Below are 27,681 nucleotides of genomic sequence, written 5' to 3' on the forward strand. Positions count from 1 at the left end.
GCTGCTTAGGAGGTTGGGATGTTAAATTAATCAGAGATGACAGATTAGTGGGTAGATAAGATCAAGTGCTATCATGAATTGTTGTCATGTGACCCTGAAATTTAAAGTAACGTCAATTGTGTAGTCAGTATATCTAAAAGACATTTATAAACCAGTATTTCTAAAGGAAGCAGATGATGCAATACCATTTTCTTCTTGCTTTTGATGTTCTGTTTGTAGAAGTGGAATCAGAAGCATTCAGTAACTGTATGAAAGTCTTTAAGGAACTCTATCAATTTGTCAAAACGACTGTGAATATCTATGTATGGTTTCAGCAGAGGCCTGGAAGCAGCACACCCACCAAAACTTTCCTGACCTCCGAGAATCTGCAGCCTGCCAGGCTGGTCACTCTGAGGTAAAGTCTTTGCCAGCCTTGCAGCCCGATGTGTAATGAACCGGCTGCCTAGGGCCAACACGAAGATTTGTGCAACAGGCTTGAATCTTCCTTCTGCTTTTATGCCCAGTGTGTTTCCATGCATATTCCCAGCTAGAAGGATAATTAATAATTGAATATGGTGTATGGGAGTGAACTAACTTGCTCAAGGAAAAAACTATACTGAGATATTTTTACTTTTTTGAGACAGGTTGGCAACAGCCAAAACCAATAAAAAGTAGTATGCTGTTATTCCAATGGTGATAGAAGTTATAATAACAATTTAATTTATCAAGGGAGGTCTGATTATTTTTGTCCTTTAGATAAAGACAAATAAGAATTTGAGTTACACATTTTATTAAATAGAGAAACGTAATTGTTTTGTTCTCTGGTTTAGGAGGACAGATGGAGTGTAAAACAGGGCAGGTGAAGGAGGTTTGAACACAAATTTGTAACAATAACTTATAAGTCATATTCCAACTTGTAAGTAAGAACCATGTGATATAAATAAATCATAGCTGCGTGGCACATTTGAGGTAGATATTGGATATAAAATAGCAATTAAATGGCTGGAAAGCAGCTGCTTGCTTGGCTATAAGACATCTGGCTTTTTCCTCAGCTCAGGAAGAACTTGCTGCTACAGCCAACTGTTGTGTTTCAAGGACCTGTTTTATTTTCCAGCATAAGATGTAAGTGCAATGTGACACAAAGCAATTTCCCCTTTTAAATTGCTTAGAATTTTTAGGTTTGTTTTTCTTTTTTTTTTTTTTTTTTTCTCTTTGCTACAGAAACCTCTGCTTCTTCTACAACCCTTTTCTGGCACCCTTCCTATTTGCCCCTGATCTACTAGTCCGGCTGATTTCATCATTATATTTGGCACAGATTTCCTGCCTTTAAAAGGCCCACTACTTTGTCTTAATGGTGTTTTTATAATTTAACACAGCCCAGGGAAAGATCATGTTAAATGTTGCTTTATGAGCCAAATACAGCCAAATGAATGCTGTGGAGTCAGGAGGCTGTAGCTACCGTTGCATGTAATGCACTGCCTGTCAGTGCTCTCTTCTGGTGCCCTCTGCTAGCCTCAAGCCATAGGGCGGTTTTCTTTATATGTTTGCTGATTTCTCGCTCTCCTGAGGAATGCTGAAGTGTCGAGAATGACAACATGGAGGCATTCACTTGCCTGAGACATGCAGTACAACAGAGCTACAGCTCACAAGCTAAAATTCTTCTTTCTTGTTTAAGGAATATAGGAAATACGATTTCCTTTCTAATATGAGATTAATGAAATTCAGTTCTGTCTCTCTGAAAACCACTGAGCTAGCTGAAAAGTCAAAAAGCCTTCCTCTTCTATATTCTATTTTCCTTTTCCTGTTGTCAAATGTTTCATGAAGCACCCACTGACAGAAAATGAAACTGAACCTAAAGACCACTTTTTACCACTTGATTGTTCCGGGCTGGTTGGTATACACAGGTTAACTTTTCTGGCGAGATGAAATACCCATATATTTTTCTTGTGAAATTTTAGGAACTAGCTGAGGTATAACCTGGCATTCTATTTATCCATGTAAAAATCAAACTAGGTTTTTTGTGTGTTTGGGCTTTTTTTTCTTTCTTTCAGAACAAATTACAGAAAAAGCATTGTTACGTACAATTCTGGTAACACAGAATGGACCATTTTGGGGTGGAGTAACAGCACTGTTGACCAACAAATAAATATATGCGTGTGTGTGCATGCGTGTGCTTGCATTTGTATGTGTATCTAAAACAGCACCTACAGAAGCGGAAACTCAATCGTGGTCATCTATTGATGATTTCTTACCCTAAGATGAGATCCTTAACATGATCTTTTACCCTTGCTGTCCACTGTTGGGTTACAAGGTTTGATTTAACTACAACATGGATAAGCAGACTATGCACTTGCAAAGCAATACCCTGGGGATGTATCACAGAACATGCACCAAATTCACTTATAGCAATGCTAAAAAAAAGACCACCGCAGACGTTAGTAAATTCACTCCTAAGTTATCACTTTAAATTTTCCATTAAGTTATAATAGCAGATGAATTCACAGACTGAGATAACAGATTATATAAGGAGTTATTCAGCTACGTTATATTAGTCTATAAGGGTTCCTTCAGAGTGAGGGAGAAGCTGTAGCTGTAGCAGAAAAAAGTTTCTCCTTTCACAGCTTTTAGTCTGAAGCATGTTTACTTTGGAAACTCTTTCCTTGGTTGTGGTGCAATGGGAGGAGTTTTCACAGTGGGCAATTAATTTTAATCAAAACTGCCATCCATTTTAGCTAAGAAATATGTATGTTCAAGTAGTTTTGAAGAAAGCTTGCACACTTTTGTCCTTTAAAAATACATGATCTGATTTGGCAGGGCACATTTGTGGTCTCTGTGGTAGATTTTCTATTAAATTTATTTAAAGACTCCCATTCTTGAGAAAATAAGCTAGATGAGTTGGTTTGAGACATTCATTAAAGCCTACTCCAAAATATGTTTTATATGAAAAATGGCTTTGCTGCTGAGAATGATTGGTATGTCAAGAATTTCATTTCAGGCAACATTTTTGTTATTAGAACAAGCTTCTGTTGTCTACACAGGGGTTTTGTTCAGAAAGATATAATGCAAGATAGGAAAAAAGCATCCTTCCAGTGTTCTTATCTACTATGCAATACTTCTATTGTAAGCATAGATAATAACAATTCTAATATTTTTTTCATTTCCTTGGGTGCTGCTTCTTACTCACATCTTATAATGGTCCTCATGATTTTACTGCTGCTTCTCTGGGGGCTAGAAAAATAATCAAAGAGCTTGTTTTTCAGTGAACAGTGTACCTGTTTATTGAAACCTTAGAATTGGATGCCTTAAAGGTGATCTTTTAAATCCCTTTTTGCCTTTTTGTATTTCCTGTGTAAAATACAAAGATTATCACATTAAAACATGCTTTCCTTATTGTTTTCTGCATCATTAAAACTTGACAGGCCCATTTCTCTCCCATTTCCTTTTGAAAGAATAGCAGTTTCTGAAAAAAAGAGGAAGGAGGAAGGACTGAAGTAGGTGACAGGCTTTGGTGACATCACCATGCCAGTCCTCTCAACGTACCGCAAGAGCCAAATCATCCATAAATGGGGACGAAAATGAGAATCCGTTTAAAGCCAAAGGAAACAAAACAGAATGATTGTTTGTTCAGTAGGTTTCTGTGGTTTCTGTTTTGTTTTGTTCTTGTTTATACCCTGTCCCACCCTTGCCCTTCTGGAGATATTATTATTTCTCTCTTTTCTTCATACACTGATAAACACATTTTAAAATTCTCTCAATTCAATACAACTCTGCAGGGATCAATTGTGTAAGACCATAGGTTTCTCCGGGTAGCAGATACATGTTTCTCTCTTTCTTGGAAGATATCTACCATGCTTTATTACTACAGTAACTATTTTTACACAGCCTTTGCTTCCTGAACAGTAACCGCATTTCCAGAGACTGTTCGCATATGCCAGCAGCAGATAAAGTTAACATGGTAAGCAACTGAGGCAGCTAAGGAATGGGGCGATGCAGTGGATGGTGCTCGCTCTCTTGGGTCTATTTTTGCTTGGTTTTTAAAAATTCATCCTATTCTTTCCTGACAAAAAAAAAAAAAAAACAAAACCACTAAACCAGAAAATAAAAATGTATGATACTAGCTGGGAAATAAAGCACCTGATGATTATATGCTGCCTCTGACAAGGGGCTAAGGAGACAGTGATCATCACAAGGTCATCACAGCTATTGGAAGTGAAGTACCATGCTTCATCACCTGATCACATGAGCTCCCTGGATCTACTGTGAAATCATTACATGGTAACCAATAGCAACAAGCGATGTTCTTAACGCATTTTGTGCCTTGTCTAGTGTAGAGTGTACAAAGTACAGTGCAGTTGATAGCAGACAAAATACCTGGAGCTTCTTGAAACCAAGCAATTGTTTAGACACCATTGGGCAAGGCATCCTAGAAGCAAAGGAAGCAAAAGAATGATGAAAGAGGAAGCTGGGATGACCTTGCCACCCAGTGTCTCCTCTCAGGTCAATGTTAAAGACAGCAAGGAAGGCAATAAAGGCCAGCTAACAATCTTCTGCACAGCAGCTGAGTGAGCTGTGTAGCTGTACGCTTCTACGGGAGAACTTATCTTGGGCCGCATATCTCCGGGACACAGGGCTCTACCCACCCTGGGGACAGTGATGCACAGACATCAATATGATGGATACAAAATGTCGGTTTATTTAGCTGCGTCACACGCTTATATAGCTCTTGAGCTTCCTGTTCCTGCCACTCCTATGGGGAGGAGTCTATCTTTCCGTCACATCCCGTGATCTTCCGGTCGCCGATCCCTGTCTATTCCCCTACAGAGCTGGATACTGCATCCAGGGGAAGTCCTGGGGCATGTTTTTAATGCTCCTCTACCTGATAGCTAACCAACAGGATCCTGTAATTTCCAACCACTTCCCTGCTTGCCTGTGTCTGAATATCAACAGTAGGTAAAGTTGACACACACCGCAGATGAAGAATTTAAAGGATCTGCAATAACTCACTGGAAGAAGTTGATTATCATTTGTAGTTGTGCTTGATTATTTAAAGGTCACCTCTTTTCTGCAAATAATCAGTTTTCCTTGCTTCCATTTTTATTTTAACATCTGCCAAACTAAAATAATCAATAAGAAATTAAAAATGTGAAAAGCAATGACTTTCATGCACCAAAGATCACAGAACCACTGAATAGTTAGGGTCAGAAGGGACCTCTGGAGGTCATCTGGTCCAACCCCCTGCTCAACCAGGATACTTAGAGCAGGTTGCCCAGGATCATGTCCAGGCAGCTTTTGAATATTTACAAGGATGGAGACTCCACAACCTCCCTGGGCAACCAGTGCCAGTGCTCAGTCACCCTCATAGTGAAAAAGTGTTTCCTGAAGTTTAGATGAAGTCTCCTGTGCTTCAGTTTGTGCCCACTGCCTCTTGTCCTGTCAGTTGGATGACAGAGGATGTAATAGCCTGCAGTGAGTGAAGCAGATTTCATTCCGGTGTCCAACTGAAGTATGTAGCACATGAGAGTCTGTGGCAAAATCTTTGGTGCATTTTTGGGAAAGAAGTGAAATTGCACAATGAAACCTCCTCAGCACTGTCAGCCACTCATGGATGCAGGATATGGCATTGAACATGTCTTTAATTTGAAAGGTGTGAAACATTACCTTCAGTCAACTCAACAAGCATCTTTCTTTCAGCATTCAGCCTGCAAACCCACAGATCTCAGCAGCAAGTACCACATAAATCTTTAAACCTGGGAGTAGGTAGAACCTGCTGCTTTTAATTCTCTTTCAACCTTTGCTGAACTGCTGTCCTTTAAATTGCTGCTACAGCTACTTAATTTTTCTTCCCCAGCATTACCAGTTGTTCAGGTTTTATTACAATTATATTAATCAAATTTTTCTTCTCAGTTGAATAGTGGAAGATAACAGCCATGTCACAGTGATGCAGCACTAACTCCAGGCATCAGCCCTTGTGATGTCGTGGCTGTGTCACTGCAGATAGAATGGCAGTGGTGGACATGTCACAGGGGGGCTGGTGACATGGGAGGCCCAGAATGGGTACAAAAAAGGCTGTAACATCCCAGGCTGGCAGGCAAACATCCAGGTGAGCAAGGGCTGAGAGGAGACAGTAGGGCGGTGAGGGCAGGGGCTGCTATCCATGGCAATGGGGGTGGTTGCTTCTTTGTTGCTTCTCCTACTACAGCTGGACACCTGGACAGGCATGTGACCAGACCATGGCATGCTCCTGTCCTCTCCCTTCTTTGCCACTCTCCAGACAGAGAGTGTTGCAACTTCCTGCAAGGACATTGACATAAGGATACGTAAACACACACAGCCCCAGTCTGTACATTATCATGGTCCCACAGGCACCTGGAAAGTCCTTGCAACCCTGGACAAAGGGAGCTCCACACCACCCTCTCTCTCTGTACCTGTCATGGGCTTACAAGGTGCTGGAGAGTGCTCAGAGCCACAGATAAATGGAGCTCCTCACCACCCACCTTCTCTGTATGAAACTTACCTCAGTATGAAGTTTCTGATTCATGAACCCATTGGCTGTTTCTGGTTTGTGCTGTCTTTTTTTTGGGGGGGGGGAACTTTTTAGGGCTTTTCCTTTAGCATAAGGCTAAATTTCTTAGGAAAGGTCCCCCACTGTTAGGCTTTTCCATATAGACCAGCTCCTTGAGGGCAAGGACTCATCTTTCAATATCTTTTACCCCAATTCAAATTCTTCTTTTGGGTCACATCTTTCCAATTAGATGGAGCAACTTTGCTACCTGCTAACAAAAACTGCTCTTTCTCCCACAAGGCCAGAGTCTCTTTTGCCATTCCGTTTTGTTTTGTGCTCTTTGTTTAGTGAGAACAGCAGGGTAGAGACTCTGGCCTAACTAACTCGACACTATTTTTGGAAAATCTACCTAAAGATAGGAAATGGGCAGGCTGTTTTGTTCTTCTTGCATAAATCCAGACCAAACATTACTTTCTTACACAAGAAAGCACTGGATTGAGACTTGAGATACTTAGAATATAGTTGTATCATGTGGATCATTCTTCCCCTTTGTTGAAAAATGGTGTTTGATAAATAGTGTAAGGTAGGTAACATAACAGAAAGCAGATGCTGTAACAGAGGCAGGGATCTAGGATTTCCTAAGGTATGGCATATTAACGTGACCTGGTTACTACTGTAGTTTTATCATACCTATTTTTTAAATGGTTATTACAGTAGTACCTGGAGGTTCCAACTAAGGTTAGGGTTTCATTGCTTTTTGTACTACAAAGTCTAAAATAAGATTTTCCCTTCTTACTCATTGCAAGTTTATATGGTAGTTAAATACAGCACTGACATTAAAGATAACACAACAGAAAGATATTCACAGTGGTACTTAAAACCATCCCCTACCATGGCACACTGCAGTCTTAATTTTGGTGGAAAAAGATGGCTCTAAAGAATAAATGGTCCATATGTGAGCCTATCATTGCACTAAATTAACCAGGATTCCTGGCTGTAAACACTGAGACCTTCACCTGCATCTTCCTTTAGCAACCTACTACCAGGAGTAACATGTAGTTCAAAATACAGAATTAGAAGAAACATATCAATCAAAATATTTGAAATGTAAGGCTTTTATTTCATCAATACTGCTAATTCTCTCTGCCTTTATGCAAAGAGAGGTTTATCAAAAGAAACCATTTGGTGGTTTTCAGATGGTATTAGGAAGATAATAATTGTCCTTTTATGGAGAAAAAGGAATAAAGTTAATTTAGATAGACTAAAGCTGCTGTCGTCTTTTGCTTTTGTAATCCTGTCCTGTTTCTTTGAAGCCAAAGCAATAAAAGTCTACACACAAAAGAAAAAATACCTGCAAAGAAAGAAAATGTAGCCCATGTTTTCTAGTGTCTCAGAGAGAATATCTGTATCAAAAAATAATTCTCAGGCTACCTCTAAGCAGCCAGCACAGGATGCTAGAAGTGCTTTAACTGTGTTAGCATGGTACTCTCCTAGGTCTATTCATCTGGCTGAGGAGTACCATTAGACCAGGGAAAGCACCCTATTAATGCAACTGCACTTCTCCAGTGCCTGAGCTATCCTGTTCACATCTAGATGATATATTACACACTCTAGGCTTAGACTGACTTTGTCTTGCTGTCTGAGAAGAACAAGTGCAGGGTAGCACAGGGTGTGGTTTAGGAGACAGGGTAGTGTTGGGTTGACAGTTGGACTTGATGATCCTAGAGATCTTTTCCAACCTTAATGATTTTATGATTCTATGACACTCATGGACTGAGTGTTGAAAACCTTTGGTATAGGGTAAATAGGTGAGAAAAACAAATTACCAAAAAAACAAATTACCCAGAAAAAATCTGGGTGGTAATGGCAGTCTCTGTTGCAAGGGTCCTTCCAGCAACACCTACAACTGATTCAGGAGACAAGCCCCAAACTGCTGTTCTGTTCAATTCTTATAGCCAGTTGAACCATGGTTCTGGCTGACCACTCCAGCATATGCATTATCCATCATTACTGAGTACCTTAAACTGAATAAAAAGCATATCCTCATTATCTTAACTGTTTACATAAGATTGTTCTGCACAACCATTTCAACACCTGAAGGAACAGTTTCTACTGACCATTCAAAGCCCACTTGGATGTGGTCCTGTGCCCCCTGCTCTAGGTGTACGTGCTCAAGCAGGGAGTTGGACAAGGTGATCTCCAGAGGTCCCTTCCAACCCCTGCCATTCTGTGATTCTGTGATCTTATCTTGAACCACCTGGGAAGTCTCTGGGATGGCCAGATTCTCCACCCAGGATATTAATCTGCACACTGAAGATGTTAGCAGACTAACAAAAGGTTTAGTTTAAATGGCTGTTGTCACAAAGGGAATTTTCATCCCATTATTTTAGTTTCCAGTTTGTCTGTTGATCCTCGCATACTAATTTTGGTTTCTTCATATCTTATCCAGAAATATATATTCGTCCTTCAGGCACTGCCAGAAGCCAGCCTCTGTCCTCTAGAATGTCCTAGAAGACACTTTCTTTTTTTCTTTTTAAAAAAATCTTGAATTTGGGTAGGACTATGTGTATGTCTAATTGCTATTGAGTTTTACAATTTTATGTAGCAAGCTGTGTTATGGTCTAAGTTGCCTATGGCAACAAAGCCTTGGACTCTGTTTAACAGTATTTACTGCTTCTTACCCTTAGTCTTGTGTGATAGAAATGATCTATCCACCTGAATATGAACATCTGATTCAGAAAGTTAGCAGTAGATAGTAGTCAAAAGAGAAAGTGGGAAAACAGGTCTCAACACTTCCTTTGCTTGAGTGACTGAACAGAGTAACGAGGTATCATGTTCAAAAATTGGTTGCCTGTCAGCTTGCACTGTGTCCCACTTGCACTCCAGTCAGAGGAAATCTGCTCAGTTGCTAATTTTTAATTTGCTATTATTTCTTGCTTTTGATAATCCTACATACATTTGGATCTTTACTTCTCAGCTTGGATATGGATTTATGATGTCTTCATTGTGGCCAACTTTATAGAATAATTTTTCTCTTAACAAATTGGTTGATACATATTTGATGCAAATGTATTAACAAACCACAGCGAAACGCCTGCATCAGATTGAAACGGCCTTTGAAATGCTGATGTTCTTCAAAATATGCAAATATACTGCAAGGTTCTCTTTCCCATATCCCTCTACCTGGGACATACTCATGATGTTATTTTAAAGAAAGCACATGCATAATAGCAAAGACCTCCCTTAATCTGTATGCCAAATGTATATGATATCACTGATGTTACTTTTTTCTTCTCTTTTTTTCTTCTACTTTAGCCTGGCCCTGAAAGAATAAGAAGGTTACAGTGTCTATACAACTAGCATTTTTGTTGAGGAGTCCCAGCTGGACATTTCATTTTGTCAGTCACATGACAGTAGATGTGGATAGTGCCCAGCTGAGATTAAAATTACCTTTACTTACATAGTGAATCACTCAGCACCTCTATTTAACTTGCAGAATTGTTATTAAAGAATATTAACTATGCAATATCCCTATGAAGAATTTCAGAAGATAATGTACCTCCTGCTAATTCTGAAAATGAAAGAAAATTTCATACTTCTGTTTCCACTCTTTTACTAATCTATATTAGTAAAGCTACTTAGCAGCTCTCTATGGTAGAAATCAGACATGAACAGATATCCAGAAGAGAATTATTTGTAGTTGTCTTTCAAAAGTAATCCTAGACTAAAGGGGAGAGATTTATTAGCCAAAGTTATATTTCGCATAATTTTAGACATCCTATGGCACCCTTCCTACCTCCTTGCTCCACAAGGACAGAAGTCTCTCATAGGTCCTATATTATCTGCTAAACCATGCTCAGATGTCTCAGATACTCCAGAATGTCTAAAATGCCACTAATGCCTGTGTATTCAACTCCAAGTGCCTCTTGTACTCTTGATATTATACTACAATACGGTAAATTTTTCACTGAAATTTAAGTTAAAATAATGTCACTGGTTATATTTTAATTTTTGTCTTCATTTTCTCATCATATTTTGTTGGTTTCAGCTTCTTGAGAGGCAGTACTTTAAGGAAAAAATAATAATAAAAAAATAATTTGCACACTGTGCATACTGGTGAGGCAGCAAAGACTGGTGTGTGAAGTCCCCAGAGCTAGGGTGTAATACTGGCAGCCTTTTCAGCAGACCATGCGTTTGAATTGCTAGCCTCTTGCAGCAACCATTGTTGAGCTTTGTTTTGATCAACAAACTTCAGACATCAGGATATATTTTAAAAGACCTGCAGCAAAGTTTTTCAAGAGGCTTTACACATTTTTAATCATATCATTTCAGATTTGCTTCCGTGAATTTAACTGCTTGCCTTTTTTCCCCAAGCAGGTAAATGAGAACATAGCATCTTACTTGTTTATGGTGTACCCAATCTACTGACTTGGACTCACTTTCTTTAGAAGTTGACGTTGTTACCAAATCTTGAAGTCTTCATCATAAGTCCCAAGACTTCTGTCCATCAATCTGAATCAGCAAGGAGTTACCTTTCCTTGACTTGCCCATAGTGGAACGGTGTTTGGAGGAAGAGGTAATACCCAGCTGCTCAGAATTCCTTTAATTCCCTATCATTTTTGAGCACCTTCCTGTTGTTCTTGAGGAAGAATGAAATGAGGCATCTAATTGTAATGTAGAATTCATTATCCACTCTTTCTACAGGCCACTACAAATTAGCCAGGAAAGGAAAATGTCAAATTATCTGGGGAACTCAAAAGAACACCAAGAGTAAGAACAATTATCTGACTTGGAGTAATCAGTAAGAACTTTGCTGAATCAAGACTGTATTACCTTAAATCAATTTCAACACTCCTGTCTGTAGACAGAATTTTAGGTAGTATTATTGAGTGCATATAGTCACAAAACAATGATTTTTGAGTTAATTTCAGCCATTAGTATTTGAGGTTTTGCACAAGCCACCAAGAAAAAAGCGTTTTCCTACAGGATTTTCAAGTTGCCCCTGAAGAGTGGATAAGCTCTGTTGTGTGCAGGTACTGCATATAAATTAGCAATCACATCTAAAAGCAGTGGAGTGAAAGAGGACCTTTTAAAAAGTTATCTTTATTTTATCAGGAAAGTATTATCACAATTGTCCACAAGTTCATATTTTTACTAATAATTCTATCTTTGTTGTATTTTTCTCATACTTTTTGCAGAGAAAAATTGAAATAAGAGTTCCTTTCATACAGCCAAGATGGATCCATTTTAAATAAAAACAAGACTAAAGCATGAAATATTTGCTGAAAACTTGTTTCTGTTTTATTGACCATTATGCATTTCAAGATGTCCCAGATGTAGCAAAATAAGTACAAAGACAGATAAGCTGCAATGTGTTTATTGCCAGGTAACGGTGAGCCACTCCCGGGAAATTAGATGTAGCATTCTGCTTTCACATCTAGCTAGCTGCTTGCACTTTTTGGTTTTTCCCCAGACAACTGAAGAAGCAAGAGCTCTGGAACTGAAGAGAGGAAAATGCATTTGGGATTGCCTAGGAGAACAAACACACAGTGGCTTCATTGTTGGCTCATTTGGCACATATTGTTAGTGTGGTCAAAGTGCTTGGTTACATGGGTGGATATGGACAGATCCTGAGCTCAGAGCTGGCTTGCACAGGGCACCCTCATCCAAAACCTCTGTGACTGCATTTACCACTGCATCTTCTGATAGCACCTCAAACGTCTGTGTGTCACATGGACAAGCTCACAGTAGCCAAACTATCAGAGTGGTGGGAAAGTGTGAAGGTCTGGCCGGAACACACACTTAACACAAGTTGGCTCACTAGAGAGAAAGATTGTCTATGGTTCTTGCCTTCTTCACAAGACTCAGGAGAAAAAAACAGTCATGTCATCAGCAGAGAGTGCAGGCAGCCTGAGATAGTATAGATTAAGTAAGAAGTGACGAGAGAAATTTGCCGGTCAACACATGCATGGTTTGGACAGGCCATTCAGACTTCCTGAACATCACCCTGCTAAGCACATAACAAATCAGAAACATGCCCCAGGATGTGATATGCAGTAATTACAAAAGGCTGAATAAAAGGGCTACATTTATGTGTCTTCTCTTCTGTGTTGTATGGTTCTGTATTTTACAAGCTGTCCCTTTCTATGGGAATCTTATTTTCAGTTCATATACAAGCACTACATGAGCAAGCAGTAGCCTCAGTTAAGCCTGTAAATCTATTTAAATTTTAATAACATTTTAGAACATCAAAGGAAGTAATATTTCATGAGTAAAGTTTGTCATGGTTTAAAATAAGAAAAAAAACCCTACAATAAGATTTCCAGTTTGATTGTTTTGCTTTCATTCATCAGAATACACACATTTTTCAACTTGTAAAGCAGTGTCTTAAAATTAATGTGCTATGAAAGTAATATTACTTTCTTACACTTTGCATGCTTTTCTTCCTTATCCAAGAGTCTTCTGACAGCTACCTAATACCAGCTACATTTTCAAATGTCCTTTTTCCTCCTTATTGCAGATAATTGGAAGCATCTGCTCCATTCTTAGAGAGTGCACACTCCCATGCTTATAGCTGAAAACTGTGATCGCAGCATATCCAAACATCTCTTCAGATTCCCAGCTTCAAGAGCATTTTCTAGCTCTGATCAAGTACTGGAGTAAGGAGTTGGTTAATTTAAATAGTCATTCCTTGATTCATGTAAATTTGAAGAAATTGCAGAACTGCTGTAATTTTCAACTCAATTCTTTCTTTGCATGCCACCTGTGAGCTAAAAAGGATGTGCTTTCCAAAAGAGATTCAGTGGCTGGTGCTCAGTGATATGTTCCTCAGCCATTCCTGAAATTTTGCAAGTGCTGCACCTTGGCTGACACGCCAGCAGCAGTTCTATGGTACAAAGGACACCAAGTGTCGGATGCCTGGTGATGGAAACGATCAGTCTGAGCATGCCATTCTCCTTGGTTTGTGAGGATCCTCTCAGGTTTACTGACGTACATACAATCAAAGAAAAGAGAGTCTTTCACATTGAAAGGATCCAGTAAGCTTATTTCCAGTACTACTTTTTGCAGCTCTTGCTGGTTACAAGGGCCAAGAGTCTGAGAGTGGGGACTGTCTCCATGAGTATGTTCAGCTTGTGACAGGTTTAGCCACAGGGGTAAAGATGAAATAGGGTCTGCAGTTCTGCAGCAAAGGTTCATATTCTGTCTATGGAGGAGACCATATTTACCTATAGGTTGTAGTTCCCATTCAGAAGAGTTCAGACACGAAATGGGCAAGTTGCTCGTGCGTGGCAGCATTGCACAAAGAAGGCAGAGTTAAAGGAGCTTGGACTACCATAACTCTTGCTTTCCTGCTTTTGGTACGTTTTTCAGGTGCTGTTCTAACAGATTTCAACATCCTCCAAGAAATAGAAATCTTGAGTCTAACTTGATAATGCAGTTTTGACATTGAGAATGATGAAGAACGTTAATTAATTTCTGCCAGAAAATTAGGTGTCCAGCTTCCCGTAATAGTCAATGAGATCCAACCTACAAAACCACGCCTCTAGTAAGTGACTCAGCTCACCCTGAGACAGAGACTCACCCCCTAGGCTCTCTCCACTGATTCTGAAGATAGCCCAGACACCTGTCTCTGAAATAGTATCACCTATAGTACATAACTAGGCCTAGTTCTCTGCAGTTGCAAATTTAACACTTCCCTGAATCTTCTGATCATTGCCCTGAAAGGGACCTGTTTTTGTAGGAGTTAATGGATTGGTACATGAGTACTTGGGGTACTATTGTGCAAAGTAGGGGACACTGTGGGATTTCTAAATCTTTCTTCCCTTTCACGGTCACTTATTTATGAAGCAAAGACATGAAAATACCTTTTCCTTTCTCTTTCCCATGATCCTGCTACAAAACATAACCCTTTCTACCATCCTGTCTTTCTCTTTAAATCATCATTTTGAAGCTACTAGCACATACAGAGTTGTTTAACTTTCTCTGCTTACAGGCTTGTGTGTTGTAAGTAGCACTTTAAAGGCTACTGTGAAAACACAGTGGCATTGTAGCCTGAACTCCAATCAGGCCCCTTTTCAGCAAGCATCCAAGCCTGGTCTCCCAACCATCTATGTTCCTGGAGGTCCTCACTGTTTCCCCCACCACTTTTGTGCTGTTTCCCTTTAACTTCTTCCTTCATCTTACACACTTCCACAGTTTCCTTCATAAGTACCACAACCTATCTTTGAATCCCCTGTGCCTTAAAATCCTTCCTTTGCAGCCAGCATTTGCTGACACAGTTTTTCCTTTTCTTGAAAATTGTGTGACCCCTTTGTGAACTTCTTCCTGCAGAAAGCATTTCTGCAAAATAATATTTGTTAAAAGCCTCAACCAGCTGACAGATTGCAGCAAGTAGCTTCTTTGGAGATTTTGCCAACAGTCATGCTTAAGTGCCTGGGGCTTGGCAAGGCTGGCTCAATGGCTGCTGTACATACCCAAGAATTGCCCGATTCATGTAAATCAGGCAGGGCAAAATGCTTTCTGTTGAGAAAAGGTATGTCTTGAAAAGCAGATGCCTACAGGTGCAGTACATCTGTAGTCTGGAAGCTGTACACTCTATCATCTGATAAGTTCTGCTTCTTAGGAAGGCCTGACATTGTATCAGCTTGGCTATCTGATGTCCACTAAATGAAGGGGTTTCTGTCAAAAGGAAGTATATCAGTGTACACAATGAATAGAAAACTACATTCATCTTAGTATCATTTTTATTTTGTATTCCTTCTGTATTACCCAAATGCCCTGTTGTCCAATCTCCAGCTCTTGCTCTTCTTGCTGGACATTCAATAACATTTTCCATTCTGAACTTTCTCTGATATTGGATGCTTTTTTGTGAAAAGCGTAAGCAAAGCCTAGCAGTCATTCTTCTCAGAAGTAGTCTAGCGCTCAATTAAGGTACTTTAAACTTCAAAGCACCAGACTTTTTAATGGCCTCTGCAATTTGAATACAGAAGTGGTTAAGACAGGATACCAGGCTGATGGGACCTGGTATCAGATCTGTTCAAAGATGACAGAGAAAAAGTGAAGAGTCGGAAGATCCAGAATTGCAATAGTTACGTATCCCCAAGCCTGCTAATCACTCCCAATTTCTTTTTTCACAGGTCTTGTCTTCACTAATGGTTGGCAAGATCAGTCCACAGGTCATCAACTTAGTGTGAGGAAAATCTCAGCATAACCTAAGCAGAGCATTTAATAGCTAAATGGCTTTTCTTGAGTAACAACTCACATTTGTAAATTAATCATGCTGCAACAGTCTCACTCTAGGCTAACTCAACATACCAATTTAACTCATTTTCCATGTTCTGAATGTGGAAACATTAAATCTAGGTCAATATTTTCAGTAAATTCAATAAATTATTCACTGAGTCAATTATGTTCTCAAGCTATTTTGTACAACAAATTTTCTTCCTCATGCCACAGAACCATTTTAACATTCAGGGAAAGGAAACATTCTTATCTGCAAACGAACTGTGCAGACATGCATCTTAATTCTGAATTTGACATTGCTAGGTATAGCATAGCAGGAGGTAAGCGTATTTCACCCCACCACGTATTTGATCATCTTCAGACTGAGACGTGCTTGTGCCTATATCAGCTTATTCACGAAGTCAAGAAGGTGAGAATCCTCCATTAATGCAATAAAATCTGTATATTCCTAGAAGCAAGTCATTAAGCATTTTGTCTAACATTGGCTGGAAACTGTACTATAGTTCCAGCTCACTTGCTGATCTTGTAAATCAAAATGTGCTCATTATGATTTAGCAAATCATATTTTTTAACTTATTTCCATTTTTCATTTTTGCAGCTTAGATGTAGGATGATCAAAATTACACCAAAGTAAAAATTAAAAGTGAAAATTAAAAGAAAAAAATGGATAATAGTCTCCTGTCTTTGTTAGATTTATAGGCTTTTGACAGAAGTGAACTGTAAGAAAATGTTGAATGAAAGATATGGAAACCTGACATGCAAAGATGAATAAGCAATTGTATAAATAAGGGCTGGGCAGGAAAAACAAAGGTGAAAATACAAGCAGGATGCAAAGAGATGGCCTGGAGGGCACACTGGGAGGCCCACCAACGTTGGGAGGGGCAGGTTTAGACACACTGTGATAAAAAATTCACAGAGCTCAACCACAGAAGATCAAAAGTTAAAAGGAAATCTTCCAGTAAAATCCTGTAAAAATTGACAGGCTTAACATGCTGTTCTTCAGAAAGCCAACTTTAGCAGCTGTACTGGTAATGAACGACTTGAACCGAGATGCTGCCATAGAAGTTTCTGTCATACTGGCCAGTTGATGCTCATCAGCTGTGTCAGGTGTTGTTGAAAGTGGCAAAGGCATCCCACTCTGTCTGTCAAATTTACCTTCCCTTCTCTCTCAAGTGTTCGTTTTGCTTTTCATCACTGTCACAACTATCCTCTGAAACAGATCCTCTTCCTCAGTTGTACCCTCAGCGAAAACTCGAGAGTGTCAGGTGTGCAGGAGCACACAGTCAGAACCTCTGCTCCCACTCACTTCCAAAAATTAAACCTTTCTCTCTCTGCAACCTTGACCTGCTAATGGTGGTGGTGGGAGGAGTAAACTGTTAGTGCTGCTTCACTGAGTTTAGATTTGAAATGTTCAGCATGCAATTCATTAAAGCTGTAATTATTAATAGGTATTTTTAAAAAAAGGCATTGGTGTCATGCATTATTTTTTTCACAGCTTTAGTTCTGATGACTAAGGAACTGCCAGAAAGAAGAGAGACTGTTTTCACAGTGTCACAGTTGGACGTGTTTAACCAGAACTTTTTATCTTTGAGTTGAACAGACCATTCTGAAGAGCCCTGCTTTTAATAGTTTTTCCAGTTCTTTTCACTAATATACAGAGAAGAGAGGTCAAGTAACAACTATGTCCAAATAAAATTAGATGCTGCTGAAATCAGAATCTATGACTTTCTTAGTTCTGAGTCTTTTTCCCAAGCCATTCACTATCAGGGGTTATCTAATTACATAATACTTCACGCAATAAATGCAAGCATTGTGCTTTGTTGGCATATCTTACATCTCTATTAGAAGAAGCTAATTAGACCATATTTTTCATGTAGAGGATGAATATGCACTATCTGAACCCAGATACATGGTGTTGAATGTTATGGTGATTAACAGTGGTTCAACGTACAATTATACATTTTGGATTTTAATTTCACTGGTAACAACGCTAATGACGTACAACGTTTCCTATCAACCCACTGAGGTTTTGGGACAGTGAACCATTAACTCAGAGGTATTTCCCTTCTGAAGACCTAAGACAACGAGTACATATGCTGATCCTTGTGTGGCCTAATTCTTGGTTGTCACCCAAGTGCTTCCATAATGCAAATATTAATCTCTAAAACAAGTCAGCAGATGCATCATGTATCAATTCTTTCTGAAGCCTGGACACATCATGAACCACATGGCAAATACTTAATAGGGTTTCAAGTACCCTTGCAAAGCAGGCTGTTAGAAGCAGTTTGTTGCATTTAAATGGCGTAAAAGGTTGACTTTATTCTAAACTCTATATTATGTTTAACATTTGGGATTTAACACAAAACAACAGGAACAAACTGGAAGATAGCTCTGGTACATACTTCTAGCTGGAAGAAGTCCTTAACACACTGCATCTTACATGACAGGGCCATTTTCTGTCACAGGACACTCCCATCAATAAACAGAGAGAGATTGGGAAAGCCAGGGATGAGAAATTAAATCCCTGAAACACTTCTTTCTGAGAGCAGGACAGGAACTGATGAGAACAGACGTTTATTTTTATCCTGAGTGTCTCAGTTCTAGGGAAATGAGCAAACGTAGTGCGAGTTGTATTGGCATGCAGTGAGACATTGATCCCTATTTTTTATAAAAGTGTGGAAAAAGTATCCCGCAAGGAGGAAAAAAACTGTTGAGTTCGGAGCTTTACCCTCAACTGAGGCAAAATTCTTTTTCTGCAGCTCTATTGTTGTACCTGACCATGTGAACCACTGTAAAAATTACAAATTCAAATACATAATGGAAAAGAAATCATAAAGGAATGACAGCTAATCAACTCAATTTTCCTGATAGCTCCTTTTACTTTATCTTTGTGGTGCCTCATTTGGTGATATTACTAAAGGAAGTACATGGTCTCCTGATTTCATAGACTCATTCCACTCAGTGTGGCAAATATTTGCTGAATGCTTTATCTTTTAGAAACATTAAAAAAGGCTATGGGCACGCCTCCCTGATGGCATAACTTGCATGTAAAGATGCCTTTTATGTGTTCTTCTTGCCATTATTTGAATCCCCTACAGCACCCTACTGCCCTAAGGTAGTGCTTCCTACTCAAGGACCTCAACTGTGGGCCTGCTGATGAAACGTATGGCAAAAGAGGGGACATCAGGACCCAGCCTGCTCCCTAGTGCCATGGGTTTGCATCAAGGAGCCCCAGCGAGGGAGAAGGAATGCTGCAGCTGGTGCTTCCCAGAGGACCTGGGAAAGGTGAATTCCAAATTGCACCATTGACTCCCTGACCCCCTCTTGGACCTGCATGGTACCCCTTCCTCCAGGTGGCTGAAAAGGGGCTGTGCTAGCTCTGTCGTTGCAACCTGGAGTCCCACTAACATTTCATTAATCTAATTTGCAGCCTTAAAATCCAGACCAGGCCATTAGATTATCCAAATTGACTTTTGTCAGGCTATTAAACCAAAAGAAAAAAAAATGGAGTTTGGCCAACCTCAGACTGAGCTGGGTGGTATTTTTCTACATGACTTCAGAGCTCCCTAAGTGATACAGAATTAAGATTTTGAAATGGGCTTTATTTCTTCCTCCAAAAAGTGTTTAATGTTTCTCCTTGAGCCTTCCTTCACCACAGAAAAATAGTGGAAAGGTAACTAGAAACAGGCAAAGAGAAAAACACAGCCTGGAGAGAGAGAGAGGGAAGGAGCAGAAAGGGAAATGTCAATATAATCAGCACTGCAGAGATGGATTTGTTCCAGGCCTGTATCAGGGCAATTGGTCATACAACTTGATCTTGGATTTGTCAGGAGCGCAGAGCCTAACCCGTCATTCACTGAGAATACACTGTTCCTCCTACACTGACTATATTTTTAGAAACATCAGCATTTTCCCCGAAAAAACTTTTACAGATGCTCTTGTATATTGAAGAACACCAGCTTTGCCAAAAGAGGAGCCTTAGGTTTCTTGTTATTCCCAGCCTCTGACTCCTCAGAGTGCCATCCGTTATCTTTCAAATAATATTTTTTTGTGAGAATGTGACTTTTTGATTAGGGTTCTTTTGCCTTCTGTCCAGTTGCTTTTACGTTTTTCTCCTTCACATTGAAGTCAAAAGTTTTCTCTTGTTTCAGCTCAGCTCCCTTTATGTTTCACTTTCTATTTCAGCAGTGTGTTGCATTTAATGGAGACATTTTGAAAAGGGCTGAGGGTCAGACTTTCAAGTTTGCAGCACTTAACAGCTGCGTATGTTTGAACTGAACGTCCATTCAGACAGCTGTAAAGGTTCTCTGTTTCACAGCACTTCAACAGCCTAAGCGTGGCCATGCAACACAATGCATTGCTGCCTTACAGATTCCTGAAGCAAATCTTGGCAAGCTGGAGCAGCCATTTGAGGCTCAAAATCAGGATTTCTGTGTCCGAGTGTCTGGGCAACATCATCTTGCCCCTCCCAAAGCAATTCAGGTCAGTGTTGCACTGATGTGGTGGCATTGTCCCTTCCAGGTCGGGAACTTGAATTACATCTTGACTTAAGGCTGACATGGAAGAGGCGTTTTTCCTTCTCAGCTTGCTGCACATTGTGAGAGAGTGTGACTTTTGTAACAATGTTCCCTTTCCAATCTCTTATTCTGGTCTTGAAGGTTGCATAGTGGCTGTGGTCTTTAAACATGCTTGATCAGCTCTTTAGGAGCAATCTCTTGCATATGTGACTGGAGTATCTGTTAAGGTCACTGTACTTCACCAGTAGCCTACCTCTAAATGCCCAGTTCATAGTTCTTGACTACTTTTGTTATTATTTTGCTTAAGAGTTAAAGTGAAAAATTCTATTGGCAGATCAGAATCAAAGTCAACACCTATAAAGAGATTTTGAGTCCCAAATTCAATGCCTGAAGGAAGTTCAGCTTTGGGAGGTTTCTTTGCTTTTTCCTGAAAAATGTGCCAAGTATTTTGCATGTTTTACAGTGGACACTCTGTCCATGACAGTTTTGTTATCATATATTCTGATTTTTTCTGCATTTTTGCTGCTACCCATGTAAAATGGCCAACTTATTTTGCATAATATGTACACAAATAAAAGGAAAAACTAAACGTTTTATAAATCATCTGACATTCCAACAGTATGCTGTTTTATGATTTCAGATGACTCATTGTCATATTCATTTGTTAGCTTGTTCATCTATTAAATAGAACATGTTCTATAACAAGTGACCCATTTCATTTTCAATTCTAATTTTGCCTTTTTGGAGCCTCCTAGTCCAGTTTTTTTTCTAGACTGAGTGCCAAAGGTTAATAACTTAAAATTAGGCATCTAAAAAGAAGTGGGGCATAATGACTGCTAAATGAGCAAAGCAATAATAATTGTGCAGCTTTAAGCATTTCTTCTACTAACTTTCTATAAATAAAAACTTTCCTCAAAGGTTTCCACACAGTTCTGAGCTAACTATAAAAGTTATTCCCAAATTCAAACAATTTTGAAGTTATGAGCAACCAGACAATTACCACAGAACTCTACAGAAATGTAAATTTTTTCAGTATTTTGGTCAAATCAGAACACTTTCTGATTACATATAGGCACAGAATATAAGCACAAATCACTTATCCAGTTATTCTTGCTGATTAGTACATCTTGATTAGCACATATTGATGGAATGTGATCATTGATGCCATTACAAAACACACACTTTAATAGTGTTCAAGATTGTTGATGTCTGGCAAGATCTATTACTGCTTTAATATTTTATAGTAATAGTATTGCATTGATTTCTTTTAGGTATTTTTCTCCTCTTTATTGAGTTTGTGGATCTACTACAGGTTCTTTGCTATTTGTGTCCAACACTTTTCGAGATCTGTGTGCCTTTCCTCTTATTCTACGCATTAGTTTTTCAGCTTTTTCCCCTCTCTTCCAAGAAGGACAGCGTAAATAAATGATTTCTGAGACCATAAAGGCTGTGTAAAATGTCTGAATGACAAAGTAATGAACACTCTTTGTGACTGGATTCAGCACAAGTATTTATTGCTAAGCAACAAAGACTGATGTCAACGAGTTTTGCCAAATGCAGATGGTGAGTAGGTTTGTTGAAAAAATGAAATCACTCTAACATAATTCTTTACAGTGCATTCTAATATAATAGAAATCAAATGCACTCAACTGATCAGAGTGAAGGGCTCCACAGAGAGGAATGAGGTTAATTTAATAATAGTTTCTGCTAGCCTGTATTTTAGGGAGTTGCTCATAGGTGAGAGTATTCCTAATCTATCTCAGCAAGACTTAAGGAAGGAAAAACATCTGCAAAGTTTCCCTGAAGTGCTTGCCTTCTCAAAAGCTGTCATTCATGATGTTCCTGAGAACAAAGGAAGGGCATAAAAACAGCATAACTGGTTGGTGGGGAGGGGTTGTTTGGAATATGCAAGTACAACCTTACTGGTCAGTTTAGTCTTTTGCAGCGCAAACAATTTCTTCAGCGAATGCCTTTATATTCTTTCTCTGAACAACCCACCAGGTTGGACTGGTGGGCCGAGACTGATGATTCTGTCACTGCAAAGTTGAATTTGTGCCTTACGGGGTATGTCCAGCAAACTCCTTTTATCCCTGTTAGACCAGATCTGCCACAGTGGAGAACATGCTCATTTATCTGTTTTGAGCACACTGATGAGAACACAGTAATCTTTATGCATACCCTTTAGGCAGAGGTCACTGCCAGAATCAGATGCAAATTTTCCTTATTCCTGCAGAGAGCAGACAAAAACAGACCTTAATCCCAAGCCATGAGAACCTCTCTGCAGGGGTAGTATGCTTGATCTGAAGAACATGAAACCAAATGGCTGTTGGTTAGAAGTTAAAGACCATACTGGAGGCAATCTGCTCTGGTTCAGTCAATCAAACTGCTAAAATAATTAGCTATAACTGACCTCAGGCGCAACCTGCTCCAGAAGGCAGCTACCTCCTTCCCTAGAAGCCGTCTCACCCACATACCTTGCTTACCCTCGCAGAAACAACCTGCTTGTATCTAGCTTAGAAGGTCAGTTCTGCTGCCTGACTCCCAGATGTCCCTCATCTTCGGTGTACAGAGACCAAATGTTTATCCCAGAATTCCTGCTCTTGGCCTTAAACTGGATGGTATGGGAAGACAGGCACATTCCCATGTTCTCAGCCTCCACAGCAAGTGGGTCACCCTTGCTGGCCTGTGCCAATAGCTACATTAGTGCAGGGCCTGGAATAGTAACCTGAAGTAGGATAAGTACACAAAATAGTGTGATGATGGCAATAAAGTAAACATGCACACACATACAAAACCAACCCTACCTCTTTTTATAGAAAGTGGATTGATTTGCTTCAAAGTAAAGATGTTGCACCTCGGGCAACTCATTAAACAAGTCTTTTGCATCTGAATGAAAAATGAAACATATATGAAAATTACTAGCTTACCTGGAGTAAAAGAAAGATCAGCCAAAGCTCATGTGAGGCTCAGCTGGAAAAAAATTATTTTACTCCAAGCTATTTTTATTTCTCTTAGTTATGTTAGGCAACCAGCCATATCATACAGCCACAGCAGAAAGACATGAGTGGCTGCTTAGAATTAGGTAAATTCACCTAATAAATATATTAATCAGTTCTGAAGAGTAGTTGCATTTGGAAAAGATTTTAGGAAAGAATGTACATTTTTGCCACTTCCTTCACTGCCTTGATGTGTTGTCGGTGTTTTGGGCTTTTGAGGGGTTTGGATCTAGTCTTCCAAGTTCAGTTTTGCTATTTGTAAATGTTTATTAGGAATAAATGATTTTTCAGAGCTTGAGTTATTCACAGATTTTTCACTTTTGCTGCTCACTGCTGGATATTTGCCCACATGGTATGTTTCTGGTGTCTGATCAGGCAAGAAAAATCCTAAACAGCAAAACCGGTGCACTGGTAAAAGTGGTAGCGACAAATGCATACTAACTAATACAACATAAGAACTGATTTCTTGGGTTTTTTTGATTTGAAGAAATTTTCCAGCCATTCAAATATTTAGGATATAGTGAGAAATATCAGCTGGGCAACGCAAATTCAATTTGAATTTCAGCTGTTTAATCACAAACTTCTTTATGAATCTGTTTGGATTGGGGAGAAACTCCTGATTTTTTCACACAGTCCTATTCACTGTGCTTTTTTTTTCCTGATCACCAGGCATGTACACAAAGCCACAAAAAATTGTTTTCTCCATCTCTAATGCACTGCAGAGATATTCAACACTCGTGTCATTTCATCTTAAAAGCTATTAATGCACTTAGTAAAGATGAAAAGTGAAATATGAAATCTTGTCAAGCCTACTGAAAGCTGTAGTCAGTCCTTTTTAGCAAACGTTTTTCAGAAACTCAGTTTTGTCTATGATAAATGCACTTTTCCAAGTGTAGCACTGTAGATTTAGTACTTAGAAAAACCTGTTGACAGATGCTGGATTCTAAACTCTATATTTCTGCAAAACACCCAGAGTAGATGCAGAGACAGCATAAACTTTTCAACCCCATCAAAGTTCTTTGCCCTTGAACAGATCAGACCATCTGTAGACATGAGAGGACACTTCCTTTACCACGTCCATTCGGCTGTCAGCCTCTCTGATGAGCCTGGCAGCAAGGGCTTGAATTAGTGTCAAAATATGACAGGGGGTATTAAATATTTAACATTGTGGGCTTGGATCTTGAGTTCCCACATGCCACCTGAGTGGCTAGACTATAGAGTGTCCTTTGACCCAACAAGTAAGTGCTGGTTGTTCTTAAGAAAAGGAATGACTTCACCAAGCCGGTCTGGAGACACCGACTGCCCAGCCACCAGCAGTCCTGGGCATCCCCACTTGGCTGTGGGGGGCACATGCTCATGACCCTTAAGTGGGCATACCTTCCTCAGCCTGAGCCTCCACTTCCTAAATCCCACATGATTTCTGCAGCCTCAGGGCTCCTTGCAACTCTTGGGTTTCTCACTGTGCATGGCCACTATTCTCTTTAGTTTCAGCTTCTTCTGACTGAGAGGGCTGCAGGCCAAAAGGACACTTGACGTTGGGCAAGCTCTTTGCAACCAAGGACTTACAAAGTCTGTTGTCACACAGGGTGCCTCATAATATCCCACTGAGTATAGCCCTTCTCTCAAATAAGTTTGTCACAGCAAGTGCAGAGTATCTTACTCTACCTTTCTTCCCAGGCACATTCTCCTATAATTCAAAGCCTGCACCTCATGTATTTCAGTTGTAAGGGACATGAAATTCATACTTGCACTCAGGAGAACATTATCTAGCATTTTACACACAGTCTGCCCCTTAGTTTTGATTATAGTAAACTTGAATTAGAATATCAAAGGCCCTTTACAACTTTATGGAATATAGAAATTTGCTGCCATTGTGCTCTGAATTCTGAAATAATGGACCTCATTTCAATTTTATAATGAGATTTTTAAAAGGCAAGCCCTTCAGTCCTTGGGAAAAACTCCAAATTTAAATTATTATGATACTATTATTGCTATTTAAAATAGACTTCAGCAATCAAGAGGTAAGTTGAGATGAATAACCAGTCTCAAATTGCTAGCTTTCCTATGGTTATCCGAACCTAATAAAGAGTCAAGACCTTCTAAATTGCAGCCATCTATAATGTTAGTTGGAGTTTGAACTACATCATAGGTTAGGCAACCCTTGTCTAATCAGATCACTTTGTATTTGTGTGATAATACTGCCCCATAGTTATTGATCTCTGAGCAGATAATACAGCTCTCTTTCAACCAAAAAACACATATAGCAAAGGCCCTTTGAAAAGCAAATCTTCCCCTCAGAGTAAGGTGGAATCTGGGAAATTCACTGAGTATGGAAAGAGCAAATTGCAGGGAATATCCTTCTTATGTATTAATTGGGAACAATGTTGGTATATTGTAGTACCCTTATAATAATCTAATATATTAAAAAACATTAAAATATTATGAGCTATTAAAGTCCTGATGCTGATTTGGTCTATGTATCTTTTGGCTGCCAGCCAGCATTGTTCTAATGCTGTGAAATGATATCGTTCTGGTGCGAAGATGGAAAAGTTTGAAAGCCTTGTTTTACTCTGATTCTTTTTGTCCAGGATGTGTCTTATGCCCTGTCACATTAATAAGGGGGCTGCAATGCATGCTGTAGTGTTACAAAATGTGAATATATCTCCCTTGGAGAAAACAGGGACGATCATTTGAGAATACAACTGTTAGCTGCTCCTGGCTGTGGCTCCAGAAGCCTTCTGGTAAATCTGACTTCAAATATCAAACATTCAGCTACGTCAAGACGTATCAAATGAAAGTGCATTTATTTGGCTCCTTGGATGTACTGTATATTGAATTGTCTGGTAACTCACTAACAAATTCATATCTTGTCTTTTTAGAGAGATGGAGGAAAATAACAGGCCTCAGAGGAACTACCATTCAGAACAAGCATGTTTTCTCAGTGTTTTCTTAGAGGAGGAAACAAGGAAAAGTAAGTAGAAGCAGATGGCATTTTATTTTAGAAAACCATCTCTCAGAATTATGTCATCTAAAAACTCAGTAACTCAGGTAACTTGTCTGCTACAGAATTTATGTTTGCTATTAGGCCCATGAGCTCCCATACCTATTGCTGTGAAAGGTTTGAGAGAAATGAAGTCAGGATGTCACACCAAAGTCAGTGATATCTCATAATCAGTGACAACAAATATTTTGTACTGTTTCTTACTGAAATCTTTCTTGACAGAGATCTAGATATCTTCTTTGACACTAAAGTCATCTTCTGGAGGAAATAAAATACCATAAACAGAGATGGATGGTAGTATTTATCTTTATGGTGCTGAAAATTAGGAAACTGAAATGCCAGATATATTGAAATGCCAAAATTTTGATTGACTTTAAAAAACAAATTCTGGAGCATTAAAACTTTTTAATTCAATCACATAAAAAGGTCAACAGAATTTAGCTGCTCTTTAAAAAAAGAAAAAGGGCAAAAAATGTCAATGGCTTTTCTATACTTCCACAAGATTCAGCCTTTAAAAATCTTGCTTATTAATTAGGCAGCTATATCATACTTCCATAAGTTTTTGTATGCTGACACGCACAAATGAATTTAAGTTGATCTCTGTGTGTGTATGATTTTTCTGTGAGTCTTCTCTGCTTTCCCAGCACCCAGGACTTAGTCCCTCTGAAGCTGGGGCATGGGGCCACCCTCACTGCAAGATGCAAAGAGCAAGGAGCCAGGCTTGCTGTTACAGGAGAGTAACTGCTGCTGCAGGAAGGAGGTCCCAGGAAATCACCACCAGCCCTTCCCTGGTGGCAGCAGCCAGTTGGTTTTGTAAAGCTTAAGGACAGATGAAAGGGGCAGTTAGGCCACGGCTGTTTGTCTACCCCAGCACTGCCTGCTCCACCTGGAGTTGTCCCTGCTACCAAATGGGGACTCCAGGTAGCTTGCTGCATGGTTCTGCTAGTTCATGCAGAAAAAACTTCAGTACTTTGTGAAGAACAAGGACAAATATTCACTTTCTTTAAGATTTTTACTGTTGTGCTGCTTACATTGCAGAATTTGGTAAGACTACAAAGAAATAAGCTAAGAAGCTTCAGCTCAGGAAAGATCCAGAGAAACCTGAGGTGATGGCAATTTGTTATCCAAAAAACAGCATGGGTGAATACTGGTGAGCTAGGCTAGGGTATACAATTTAAGACAAGATCTATTTTGTCAATTGAATTTAGAAAAAAATCTAAAGAAAAAAAAAAAGAATCTTAATATTTCTTTAATAGTCTGAACTTCCCTATGACAATACCATGCAGACAAACACAGCACATAGATGATGGTACAAACCTCTTAACAATATCACTAAACTCCCAGCGAAAAAATAAACCAACCCAGCGACTCTATTAACAACAAGCACTATTCAGTGTGATAGTTCCAGTAACATTTACTGAATTACATGCCTGCTAATTCTGA

This window comes from Phalacrocorax aristotelis, chromosome 3 (assembly GCF_949628215.1).
Source record: "Phalacrocorax aristotelis chromosome 3, bGulAri2.1, whole genome shotgun sequence".
Taxonomy (NCBI): domain Eukaryota; kingdom Metazoa; phylum Chordata; class Aves; order Suliformes; family Phalacrocoracidae; genus Phalacrocorax; species Phalacrocorax aristotelis.